Source organism: Ambystoma mexicanum, chromosome 10 (assembly GCF_040938575.1).
Source record: "Ambystoma mexicanum isolate Mex_15411 chromosome 10, UKY_AmexF1_1, whole genome shotgun sequence".
In the NCBI taxonomy this organism is placed as follows: Eukaryota; Metazoa; Chordata; class Amphibia; order Caudata; family Ambystomatidae; genus Ambystoma; species Ambystoma mexicanum.
The window spans coordinates 1,131,848,807-1,131,861,110 of NC_090932.1; the positions used below are offsets into that span (position 1 = coordinate 1,131,848,807).

The 12,304-nt window shown below is 44.0% G+C and overlaps 1 protein-coding gene across 2 annotated transcripts in view; it reads right to left on the reverse strand.

Annotated features, from left to right (window-relative positions):
- Positions 1-12,304, reverse strand: part of LOC138492068 (prosaposin-like) — a 72,727-nt gene that overhangs the window by 17,917 nt on the left and 42,506 nt on the right. The gene's annotated exons all lie outside the window — the stretch shown is intronic.

Sequence of the window (12,304 nt, forward strand, 5' to 3'; positions counted from 1 at the left end):
GTCTCCTGAACATTCTCCAGTCCCCTTTGTGCCCCATTTTCAGAGCCCGTGGCTTTAGGCAAATCATGGCCGCCTTAATTTATCTTAAATGGATCTTAGATCATGAAGTGGCTCAGGGCTTTAGAATTATACCTTTGCCCGATGCTAAAGTGAGAGAACAACATGAACTTGGAACAGATAATACATTTTTCTTTAAATTTTCTGAGCTTCGACTAATTAACTTTTTTGTAAGCGTTTTATACCCAATGCACTAAACGCATTGTGGTGCATTTAACTGTTTGACTCATTTCCTCTTTGATGCTATTTACAGTCTAGGGCATGTGTCTTTAAAGCAAAGACGTGAGATTTCTCCTTCCTTTTCAATTAATTCCTTCCAGAATAAATACTCATAATCAGGTGTATCTAAGGATAAAGAAACCACGGGTTTGGTCCTGTCGAAGGCGCTAAGCTCATAAGGGCAGTGGAGGTTTATGCAGGGTAGGAGGCTGCAAAATTGATACCCTAAAGGCCACCCGTAAGGCCAAAGAAGGTGAGCAGTCAAATGTAATGGAAGGGTATCTGATGTTAGCACTCTTCCTAGTTAATCAAAAGTATCATAGGAATGATCTCCACAGTTTACAACATGAACAGACCAAATCTAAATGAAAGTCAAATCAAAAATGTTCAGTTTAATCTGTGTTGAGTCAGCCGACACGTGTTTTGACCCTCTCTGGGTCGTCCTCAAGGCTGATAAAGAGCATAATGTTACACATCAAACAGAACATAGCCAAAAGTGACATATTAATCCAACCAAACATAGTTTTTTGACATGACCAAAATAACAAAGTCATTTGAAAAGGTAACAAATGATAACAATGAATATGAAATGTACATACCAAATTATTTTCATTATGCACAAGGAAAGTCATGGGGAACAGGCAAGAGTGAGCATGCACAAGTATTATCTATGAAATGCTTCATGGTAATGTATTTACTTAGTTAAACAGGATCAGGGTTGGCAAGAAGGCCAGGTAGGTGCAACCCATGGAGTGAGCCAAACATCACCCTCAAAACAGTAAGGAGCCTGGAGTCCAGGAGAAAAAAACTGGAAGAGCATAATGGATGAGGTCAAAGTAAAGAATGAATCCGTATGGTGTAAGGATGGACCAGAAGATAAGTATAGATATAAATCAATAAGGTGGAGATATGTATAGAGAATGAAGGCTCAAGTTACATCAGTTAAAGACGAAAGTGATTGAGAGTCAGCAAAGTGGAAGGATTGCATAGGCTTACCGAGAGATATGGTCAAAATAAGGAAACACCTGTAAGAATATGTATAAAAAGCATAGTATTGTCGTCATAAGTCCCCATATGACAACTTGTACAGATTAATTATAGCAATAACAGCTAAGGGCCACGTACCCTTATAATTGTGCAGTATCGAGTTGTCATCGGTTATGGTCTGTTGTGCGGATGAAAATATCAAAAGGTATTGGCTTATGATCTCAGGTGATCAACAAGTTGTCATCTGAAACGGATAGAATCCCATATCGTGAATAGATATAGTAAAAAATCCCTAAATTGGAAGTAATTATATAACAGGAACCATTTGAAGTGAAAGAAATACTGGTCTATCTTAGCGGGTGAAAGCCCTATGGAGAGAATAGGAACCATTTGAAGTGAAAGAAATACTGGTCTATCTTAGCGCCATGGTAAGTATAAGGGTTATCAAATAACTAATCTTGAAATTGACAGAATCGTAAAGGGCAAAGTGTCTTACCAGGAACGTAATATCAGAGGACCCCTATTCGGGACAGCCTTGTGCACGATAGAGGAATGCACGGTTAGCACCGTTCTGAAAATATACGTATGCGGACGTCATTGATTTATGACGTCACACGTTCAACGTCATGAGCTGTGTGATGCGGGCAGGTTATTCGGGTGATGTGCTTTATTTACTTTAGATAAGTGTGCTCGCGTGTTGATGCGAAAAAAGTAAATGTGACATTTAATTTAAAAAGCAAAGGAAAAGAAAGGTGCACGTTATTCGGGTGACGTGCTTTGTTTACTTAAGATAAGTATGCTAGTGTGTTAACGCAAAAGGATGTGAATGTAATATTTAAATTAAAAAGCAAAGGAAAAGAATGGGGGTTAACTGGTCCTTTAAAAGTAGGAATGAGGATCCAAAAGTGAGACTACTATAGAGATAGCGCGATGTGCTAAGCATAAAGTAGAAACAGCAGGTAAAATTGAGAAGAAGCAAAGAAAAGAAGGATAAGAAGCAAGCAGATGTGCAGTGATGAGAAAAAATGCTCCCTTTACAGATAGAGGGAGAGAATCAGACAAGTGAGGGTATGGATGGCAAACGCTTGGCTGCTACGATTAGTAACATGTGACCATTGAAAAGCCAAGTGGCTGCAACATTCTGCTAATGAGTCTATCACAGGTATATCAGACGCACTAACAGAGATCATATTTTATCATCAGATAAAAACACCCATTCCATGGTCCGTATTAAGACCTCTCTCTGTACAGCATAGAAAGCAAATGCATCTGCTTTCCATTTGTCTCAATTTGAGTCGAAGGTCACCACCTCATTTGGGCTTAGTTGCCTGCATTAGTCCTATAAATCTGATCTCCAATTTATTAGCCAGTTGATGGTTCTGTTGCCAATGGACTGCCAATGGTACCAATTGGTCCTGACTGTTAAGACTGGAAATATGTTCCCTGATTCGAATGCGTAACTGCTGTATCGTGCTACCCACGTACATCCTGCTGCAAACGCAGATTAGTGCATAAACGACATGGGTAGTTCTTCAGTTGATGAAGTCTTCAATAGTGATCGTCGTACCATAAGTATCAGTGAAACTTGTGCAATCAGAATGAGCAAAATTGCACATGGTGCAGGTTCCACATTTATGAAAGACATCTTTAGGTTTCAGCCAGGTAAGTGTATTGGATTACTTATTTTTTGTAATGTCAAAATGTGATGGACATAAATGATTTTTAATTGTACGTGCTCTGGTGTACACAAACTTCAGATGTTCTGTCAGGAAAGGGGATAAGTCCTTATCCAAATGTAGTATGTGCCAATGTTTAGAGACCAACTTGTGCATGTAATGCACATCTGATGAGTATTTTGTAATTATACTAAGTTTCTGTGCTGGTTTTTGAACTTTTTCCAAAACGGACATCAAACTGGTTCTGTCTAAGGTCCTGTATCCATGTAAGGCTTTATTAATGGTGGTAGGCTGATAGCCCCTGTTCTGAAATCTTTCAGACAGTAAGACACATTCATGCTCTATAGAATTCACCACTTGGTATATTATTGATTGTGGACGTAAGTGGCAGCTATTGGCATGAAAAACAGAGTTAACCTCGGTGGCTTTAAGATGGGTTTTAGTCTCAATCTTACCATTTTGTATGAAAATACATAAGTGCAAGAAGTTAATACTGCAATGATTGCAGGAACCTGTGAGTTGGATTCCAAAGGTATTATCATTGATGTATGTTTTGAAGTCATTAAATGAGTTTGCAGTACCATGCCAAATCACAAACACATCATCTATGTAACGTTTCCATGCTACTAGATTCCTTTGAAAAAATACATTACTTATAACACGAGTTTCTTTAAAAAAAACACATGGCCTGGGAGGGTGCGAATTTAGCTCCCATCGCAACCCCCCTCATTTGCAGATAGTATGTGTCATTAAAAGTACAAACATTATTATTGAGAGTAAAATTGTGGAAATCATTCCTATGATACTTTTGATTAACTAGGAAGAGCGCTAACATCATAATCAGGTGTACTTGAGCATTTGCTTTTTTAATCTATGCTTATATTACCCTTCCGACTAGATTATGGGCCTCATTCCGAGTTCGGAGGTAACCACGCCGCTATTTGCAGCATGGCTGCCTCCGAACTCGTCCAAAGTCCGGCATGGTGAATGGAGTAATTACCGCTCCATTCTGAGGTCGGAGGGACCAGTAATTCCCCATTCACCAGGGCCATTCCCCATTCCCATTTGAGGCCCCATAGGGCTCAATGGGAAGGGGGAAGGTGGCAATAACGGTACCGTAAATTACGGTACCGTTCTTGACCCCGGAGTCCCTTTGCGGGTCCCGTCCTTAACGCCTGCTAGAAGCAGGCGGTAAGGAAGGACCCGCAGAGGGAACTCGTAGTTGTCACGATGCCCGCTCCCGGGGATCCGGCTCAGGCTCTGCGTCCCCGAAAGCGGACATCAAGTCCCCGGGGAAGGTCCCAGCAACCCCTTATAGGGGCCCTTTGGACAGCGTCCTGGCGCCTATGGCGCCAGGCTCATAGAAAACGTCAGTCCTGGCGCCATAGGCGCCAGGCTCATTATGAAAGTGTTTGGGTGCACTTACCTGATGCAGACCATGCTGCAGAACCACCGGCCTCCTTGAGGCTTGAAAGGAACTACTTTACCTGTGGGACTCATTTACCACCCAGGCGTGGTCGGGGAAGGATACATACCTGATTGGAGGAAGGACACATTCTAGGAACTTCTTCCAAGGCTATTTAAACCACACCCGATCAGCCACACGTGCTTCGCGTTGTTCTGCATCTAGCAGCTGGACGCTCACCGTGTCTGCTCCTGCATCATGACTTCTGTCACACCTGCCAGCATCCTGAATCACCTGCAAAGGAAGGGAACAAGAGAACAGAAGAAGGAAAAGGCCTCACCTGCTAAATCTGCATCCCAGAGACATTTCGCCGACAATCCTGAAAAGGAAGACATTTATTTTTAAAAGCACATCGCATCGATCGCTGCAGCGCCGCATTCTACTCACCTTTACAGGGCGCCTCCATGTTCAGCAGCGACCATCCGGATTCGCAGTCGCGCCCCCGCGCCTAGGGAGAAAAAGACAAGAACAAAGGTGAGAGAAAGAAGGGAAAAGGGAAGCTAAAACTCCATGTCAGGATTTACCTGTTGGGTCATTCCCTTTTCATTTCGGGTCCGCGCCGCATCCAGGCATTTTCGGACCCCGGCCCCTAAGGGGAAAAAGACATCAGCGTTAATGAGTGAATGAAAAGACATTACCAAAACACTCATTAAAGACTTACCTGATTTCCACAAGGATTTCACCGCTCACCTCGGGTCGGTGCCTGTTCCCCGGCATTCCGTACCCCGGCCCCTATGGGGAAAAAGACACTAGCATTAGAACATTAATGCATGGACACAAGGGGAACCACTTATAGAAAAACTTACCTGGAAGCCAAGCAAGTTTGGTTCTCACCCATCCGAAAATCCAGTGACGTAACTGGATACCAACGCGCCCCTGCATCAGAAGCAGGATGGAGAGCTCGTCCTTCCAGACCCTAAGGTGAGACGCTACGGGGAAGCACAGAAGGGTTTTGAGGAGGGTGAGAGGGGTAAGTGGGAGGCCGATTGCATTACCCCGCAGACAGTTAACCCCCTATTCTCACCTACAGAAGGATACTTCTGCGAGTCAGACAAGCCAGATCTGGGGCCCGGTCCAGTCCGTCTTCCGAACCCTGCGCATCACCTTAGACGAGTTCACAGCAGCGCGAACCAGGCCAGCGCCCCCGTGGGACTCAGGTGAGCGTTACAGTAGTAGGGCGGTAAGGGTTTAACGGCCCCGGTCTCATTACCGGTGACCGTTAACCCTTACCGCCCTACTCGGAATGAGGCCCAATGTGTTTATATCTCGTATCACTGTAACCAAGTCAATAGCTCCTACGGTATTAGTATAATTGACCTAAAAACATTTGACCTAAAACATTGAATCAAATTATTTTGACCTTCTTTTCGATCACATTTATTTAAATATATATACACAAGACTTGCAGAAAGGCCTGTGGCGAAAATGCTCTTTCTGTGAAGGAGCAAAATGTACAAGTTATTTAAGGAAAAGTATGAACATTTGCAAAAACAAATGTAAATTACACATTGAAGAACGTATTCATTGTTCTTTGAGTATTTTCCTGAACAGTATACCTAATCTTTTGTGAATGAGTCCTTAAGTGTTGCGTGGAGTCACTTTTTTATATCTAAAAACAGACCCCTATAGCTACAATACCACACTTTCTGCTTACACTTCAGCCTAACAGATCTAGACTTCTGCTTATACGCTCACAACTTTGGATGAGAGTGATGTACAAAGCTGGATGCTGATCCACATACTCAACAGAAGCCTGTGTTTCCCGTCTGACTCTGGAGGATTTGATCATCATGCTCTACAAAGGCAATTAGGGGGACTGACCAGTTTAGCTTTACTTCTGATCTTTCGAGTGACAAGCAGGGACTAGATGGCTCAAACAAATTTATGTCTTACTGGAAGGCGTTTGTCGCTGGTCCCAAAAAAGACAATTAACAAGAACTTATGGCAACTAAAAAAGGGCTCGGAAACACAATATGTGTTTCAAATCATCCTAGAAGGCATGTATGTTACAGTTTTAGATATTGCTTAGATATTGATTGTCATTTTCCTGATATTTAAGGTACTTGCACTTCCCCGATAACACTTTGCCTGCTTATAAGGTGGTCCTAACTTACAGACGTGTTCTTAAATTGCAGTTTTTCAGCTGAGCTGCACATCCAGGTAAAATGTGGTGTTGTTTCCTGCTCCAGTCACAACTTTATTCTAAATCAGACGGTTGCCGACTAGGACCGAGATGAAGTTGGGCGATTGTAACAGGTTGTGGCATTCTGACCTTGGTCTCAACAAAGGCAATTTAACTTCTGTATCGAAGAGCCTTCGGTGTCTGGAATAATGCTGGTTGGGGATCCAGTCAGGGCAATAACCCACTCCCCTGGCTGAGGGGAAAGTGAAGGATTGGGGTTCGTGACCGACATTCCAGTGAAAAATGACAATAGTCCATGACCAGCACCACTCCTGGAGCCAATGATTTCAGCCCCCATGCTTGATCCCATTGGTGATCTGACTGAGAAAAGTTCTGGTTGAAGGTATTGTTTCTCACAAACTAGTTCACAAACCTGCAGATCACAGCATAGAGGTTTTCATTGCAGAGACGAGCGTGGACGTAAGATCCCTCTCGGAGATCCGAGGGTATATCTGGCCAGTTCCGGGATCATCCAGACCCAAAGAAAGGCAGATAGCCCTGCACAATTCCATGCAAAGTCCTCCCTCTCTCCTCACTCCGTCCACCTTTAAAGTGAGGATTTTATGGAAATTTGATGCCTTTGGAAATTCCCCTGAGAACTCTAAACCTCATCTAAAAGACAGTGGGGCTTATTCATGAAGAAATTACTCTGGCTTACTAGTGACCTAAACCTGGAGAGTACTACGAGTAATTCACACTTACTCCTAACTCACCCCTAGATGACTAGGAGCAAGGCAAGCGTAAGTCAGAGTTACTCTTTGCGAATCAGTGAATCCGGATTGTCATGTGGTTTTTGGCTTGAACAGAAAGTGTGATATTTTTGGCTTCTGCTGAAGAGAAACGGCTTCCGTTTTGTATTTGTAATTTTTGTCCAAAAACAATGTGAGTGACTGCCCTCCTTTTGATTTTGAGAGGGATTGCCCTCCTTTCGGCTGGCGTTTTTTTTTTAACCAAAAAGAAATGCTTCTGTTTGAGTGAAGATAAAAAATGCAAATTTTTTCAAAAAGAAAAATACTACTCCGAGTATTAAAGATAAATGTAGAGCAGCATCTATAATAAGATACACCAGCCAATTTCCAAAGCCACGTTGGCACTGGATGCCTTGCTGAAAGAATGCATTCTTCATGCACATTGCATGGTAAAACCAGAAATCATTGCCCCTATGCAGTGCAGGGGAAGGAACCGGCTGCAGGTCGTGCATGCCTACATGCCGGGTGCATTAGCAAAGGCTAGTTATGGATTGGCAGACTTATGCCACTTTGGCAAGGGGCTGCAACATCTCCTGCCCCCTACCAATGTGGGTGGTAAGCACATTTGCAGGAACAGGCCTTGAAGGGTGTCACTACAAATGCTATTTTCATTCTCCACCACTGTATTACAAGTAGAATAAATAGAAATGATCATGAAAATAAAGCATTCTATTTGGAGCGCACAGATGCTGGCAGGGGTTAGAAAAGACCCCTAGAAGCAGTGCACTTGCTTTCGAGGGTTCGTTTTGGAAGGCAATACTAGGACTACTTTGCAGAATTCGAACAACGATAATTAGGTATGAATTGGGTCTGATATCTCTATCAGCAGGAGTGACTTGGAAAATTCCAGCTCTTTATCACAAATGCATTATGCCGGCCTCCCCTTTCCCGTACCAGATTCTGAGTGAGGAATTGGTTAGGGGTAATAGGAGTTTAATGTCTCATTGGAAAACAATCTATCTCATCTCAGAGTACTTGGGAGCGGGCCAAGATACTCCAGTCACAAATACAGAAAGAGTAAAAAAAAAAATATAGGGCACCAGGATTGGGTGTTGCCGCTAGAGGCTAAAAGCAATTTGCGATTATACAATTTTTTGTAGTCCAAAACAAAGGCTTATAATAATCTCCCCAGGTACCTCATTAAGTAGATATAGATCCAACTTTTTGAGATCTCGGATAAATTCGTACCAAACCGAACAAATTCCACAGCTCTATATACAATCAAAGACAGCGCTTGTAGATTTTGTGGTATAAAGGGAGAGACCGAATCTCTAAAACATGTGGCCTTGTTCTCAACTAGCCTGAGGGCTTGCAGGACCCGATACATAGGGAGATTCATAGAAATGAAAAAACATATACCGCTGAGCAATGGTGGTCGCTCATGCTTTTTGGAGAAAACCTTCCATTGACCTTTGCCCTGATTATATTTCTAAAGGAATTGTTTTTATGTTTCTGGTCTAATTGAGGATTTGGCAGGGAGCAAACACTTGACTTTTCATGATTGACGGGATGCGCATTTATTTGTCTTTTCAACTCGCTGTGAGGGATGGTTCCTTTTCTTGCTCTTCCTTCTTTCTTTCTTCTGTGCAATGGCTGCAGTTCATGGATTCATTCTGTATTGTTTTAAAATGGAAATGAAACACGTTTTTTATAATTTTTCTTCTCTTCCCTCTTGAATATGCATTTTATGAGGTATAACGTGGATAAAGGTTTGTATTAAACCATATGCCTAATAAAAAAAGAAAAAAGAAAAATGTACCCCCGTTTTACATTTTTTTCTTTTTCCTCCGCCAGCCCGCTCCCTTCTAGCCCGATGTTTATTTATTTAATGTTCCCTCCTGCTCCCCCTATTGCCTATTTTATTATTTATTCCCCCCCACATCTCCCATTTCCAACAGATGTGTTATACTTTAAGGAATGTACCAAGCAGACTGTTGCAATATGCACTTAGTTATGTAGGCCAGCCTATATCTGTGCATTCTTACATTTGCTTCTTTAGGCCTCGCCCATCAAATCTTTGACCACAGCCATCATGTAAGCCACACCCCCAAATAAGGGCCCCCTCAATTTCTTACCCCACTTGATGCACTGGTGGCAGCCGCTCCTGAGTCGTGCAGGGGATGCTTTGCACAAGTGAATCTGGTGTACAAAGCACTTTGCCTGGGCAGATCCAGTGTCGTGAATCAGCCTGCTTGCAAAACCTGTATGTTTTCTTCCATGACAAAATTTTATTAGGTTTTACATATAGACATGACATCAACAACATCACAATGATCATTGATTGCTACAGTTCAGTAACATAGGTTCATAGGAATGACGAGGGATCGACTGATGATAGCCTGCACTCTATTTTCCGATACTCTGCCCACTCTTGGTGATTATGTAGGTATCCGTGAGTTGAGCTTCTATGATTTAAGTCTGTGGGTTGGTTAGTAGAGAGGGTTGCTTTGTAGCCATCTACTGATTGGTGGCCTTCTAGACAGTGCCGGGAATCTAGTTGCATAGTCCATCAATGTATCCCAAGTGTTCATGGTCTTATTGAAGGTATTAGTTCGGATTGCAGTAACCTTTTCCGCAACTGCGATGTCCCAACACTTGGACCACCATAGTGCTACTGAGGGTCCGTCTTCGTTTTTCCATAATCGGGCCATAGTAATTTTTGCTGCAAGGAGTAAGTGCGTACATAGACGAGCAATGTGCCCTGAGATTGGTAGTGCTCCCCCCCGTTTCACCCAGGAGAATGTAGGTTTCTTCACTTGTTCATCCGCAGTGCACACACACACACACACACACACACACGCAGAGAAACCTTTTCCGTGAATAGGGCCAAGAGTGAACATCTTTAACCAAAAAAAACAGTAAAACAGCAAAAAAACACCAACAGAAGTAATTCAGCAGCTTTCGAAATAACAGCATCCTGAGTATGCATCAAGAAACTGTGCATTTCTGCAAAACACTGGTTTCTGACTAGTACAGAAGCCAAATAGTTACACGGAGACCACACACGTGGAAATTTGGCAACAATAACAAAGTATTTTACTGAAGGCTACTCTTAATCACTTTTTCAACCACAGATTGAGGTGACAACCTGTTCCCTTCTGAAACTGTAATAACCGGTGCTGACTTTGAAATACATTGCCTTGGTTATCCAGTGGGGTACAAAAGTTATGTTCAACTCTATAAAATTGCTTTACGGGCTCATCTAAGCCCAGCTAATGTCTTGCTAGGCCAAACCAGGCCAAAGCATGTGCTTGCGTAGCTCAATAAGGCCAGACCAAGTCCTTGCCTCACTCAGCCATACAGAATGATTGTTTCCTTGGCTCAGGGAGGCCAGGCCATTTCGTATTACTTGCCTGGCTCCGTTAGACCAGACCCATTGCATGCCTGGCTCTGTTAGGCCGGGCACATTGCCTGCCTGGCTGAGTGAAGCTGACCGACTGTTTGCAAGGCTCTGCCAGGCTCCACGCAATGCATGCCTGGCTCAGTGAGTCTGCAGCCATTGCTAGCATGGCTAAGTGAGGCCAGACCCATTGTTTGCCTAGCCCAGTGTGGCCAGATGCAACGCATGCCTGTCTTGGTGCGGCCAGGCCCATTGCTTGCCTGGGTGACAGTTGGCAGACCCATTGAGTGCCTGGCTGGGCGAAGCCAGACCCACTGCGTGCCTGGTAGGGTGAAACCAGACTCATTGCTTTCATGGCTCAGTGAGGGCAGATCAGCTGCTTGCCTGCCTCAATAAGGCAAGCGAGGAGTTCAGAGTAAATGATAACTTCGGTAGTTTATTTATAGCTTTCATTCACAGCCCTGAAAACGAAGACATGACATTCTGTGATCAGCTGCAGATTTTGCTGCTCGCCATGTTGGACCTTTGCAGCACATTAGCCCTTTCTGCTTGCTCACCCCATCACAAATTGTGCCTCTTGAAAAGTGCCTTGGTACACACCTAGCATGTAGGAAGCAGAAGTAGATGTGTGTGGGGCAGGGAAAGGATCCCAGGGTAACACTAAAGTGAGAGTAGTTGGAATAAAGATGAGTAGCTGGGGAGTCTCAATTAACAAGGAGATGGGCCTCATTACACGGATGGCGGTAAGGATTTACCGGTAATGGTAAAATACCGGTACCGGTAAATCCTTACTGCCTTACTACGAGGTCCCTTTGCGGGTTGGGGGATTTAACGCCTGCTTTTCGCAGGCGTTAAAAACCAACCCGCAAAGGGACACAGGGAGCTAATTACGGTACCGCAATTTGCGGTACCATAATTAGCGCCTTCCCCATTTCCATTGAGACCTATGGGGCAAAAATAGGAATGGGGAAGGGCAATGATGGAAGGGGGAATTACCGCCCCGCCAACCTTGGAATGGGGCGGTAATTTCTCTTTCCGCCAAGGCGGTGCCGATATTTTACCGGCATGAACCATGGCGCTAATAGCGCCATGGTTCTCCGCCATCCGTGTAATGAGGCCCAATGTCAGAAGTGCATATTGTGTCCAGGGGTTGGAGGTTGTCCCCAACACTGAGGAGAGAGATGCAGAAGTGAAGTAAGGATTGGGTGCCCTCGAAAGCTGCCCAGCACTGAAGGACAGTCATAAAATGGTGGGGTGAGCCTGGTAGTTTAACAAGGAGAGAGTGGTAGAAGTAGGGGGCTGGGACTCGGGTGTCACAGAGCACTGATGGAATGATGGGAGGAGTGATCTGTGCCCAAGGGTTAGGCCAAGTGCTTAGAGCACTGTGGTAGAAATTGAGGGGAGTGCCTTGGTAGCTCAAAGCACTGAAGAGACAACAGTGGAAGTGAAAGGAGGTGTTTTGCGAGTCGCCACAGAGTATTGGGCTGGTGGCAGAAGCAAAATGTTGCACACAGAGCGTTGCCCATCACTGAGGACATGATAGAAGTGGTGGAAGGATGCAAATGGGGGTTCGCCAATCACTCAGAGGACCAGGGTAGAAATGAAAGGAAGTGCCAGAGTAGCCCCACA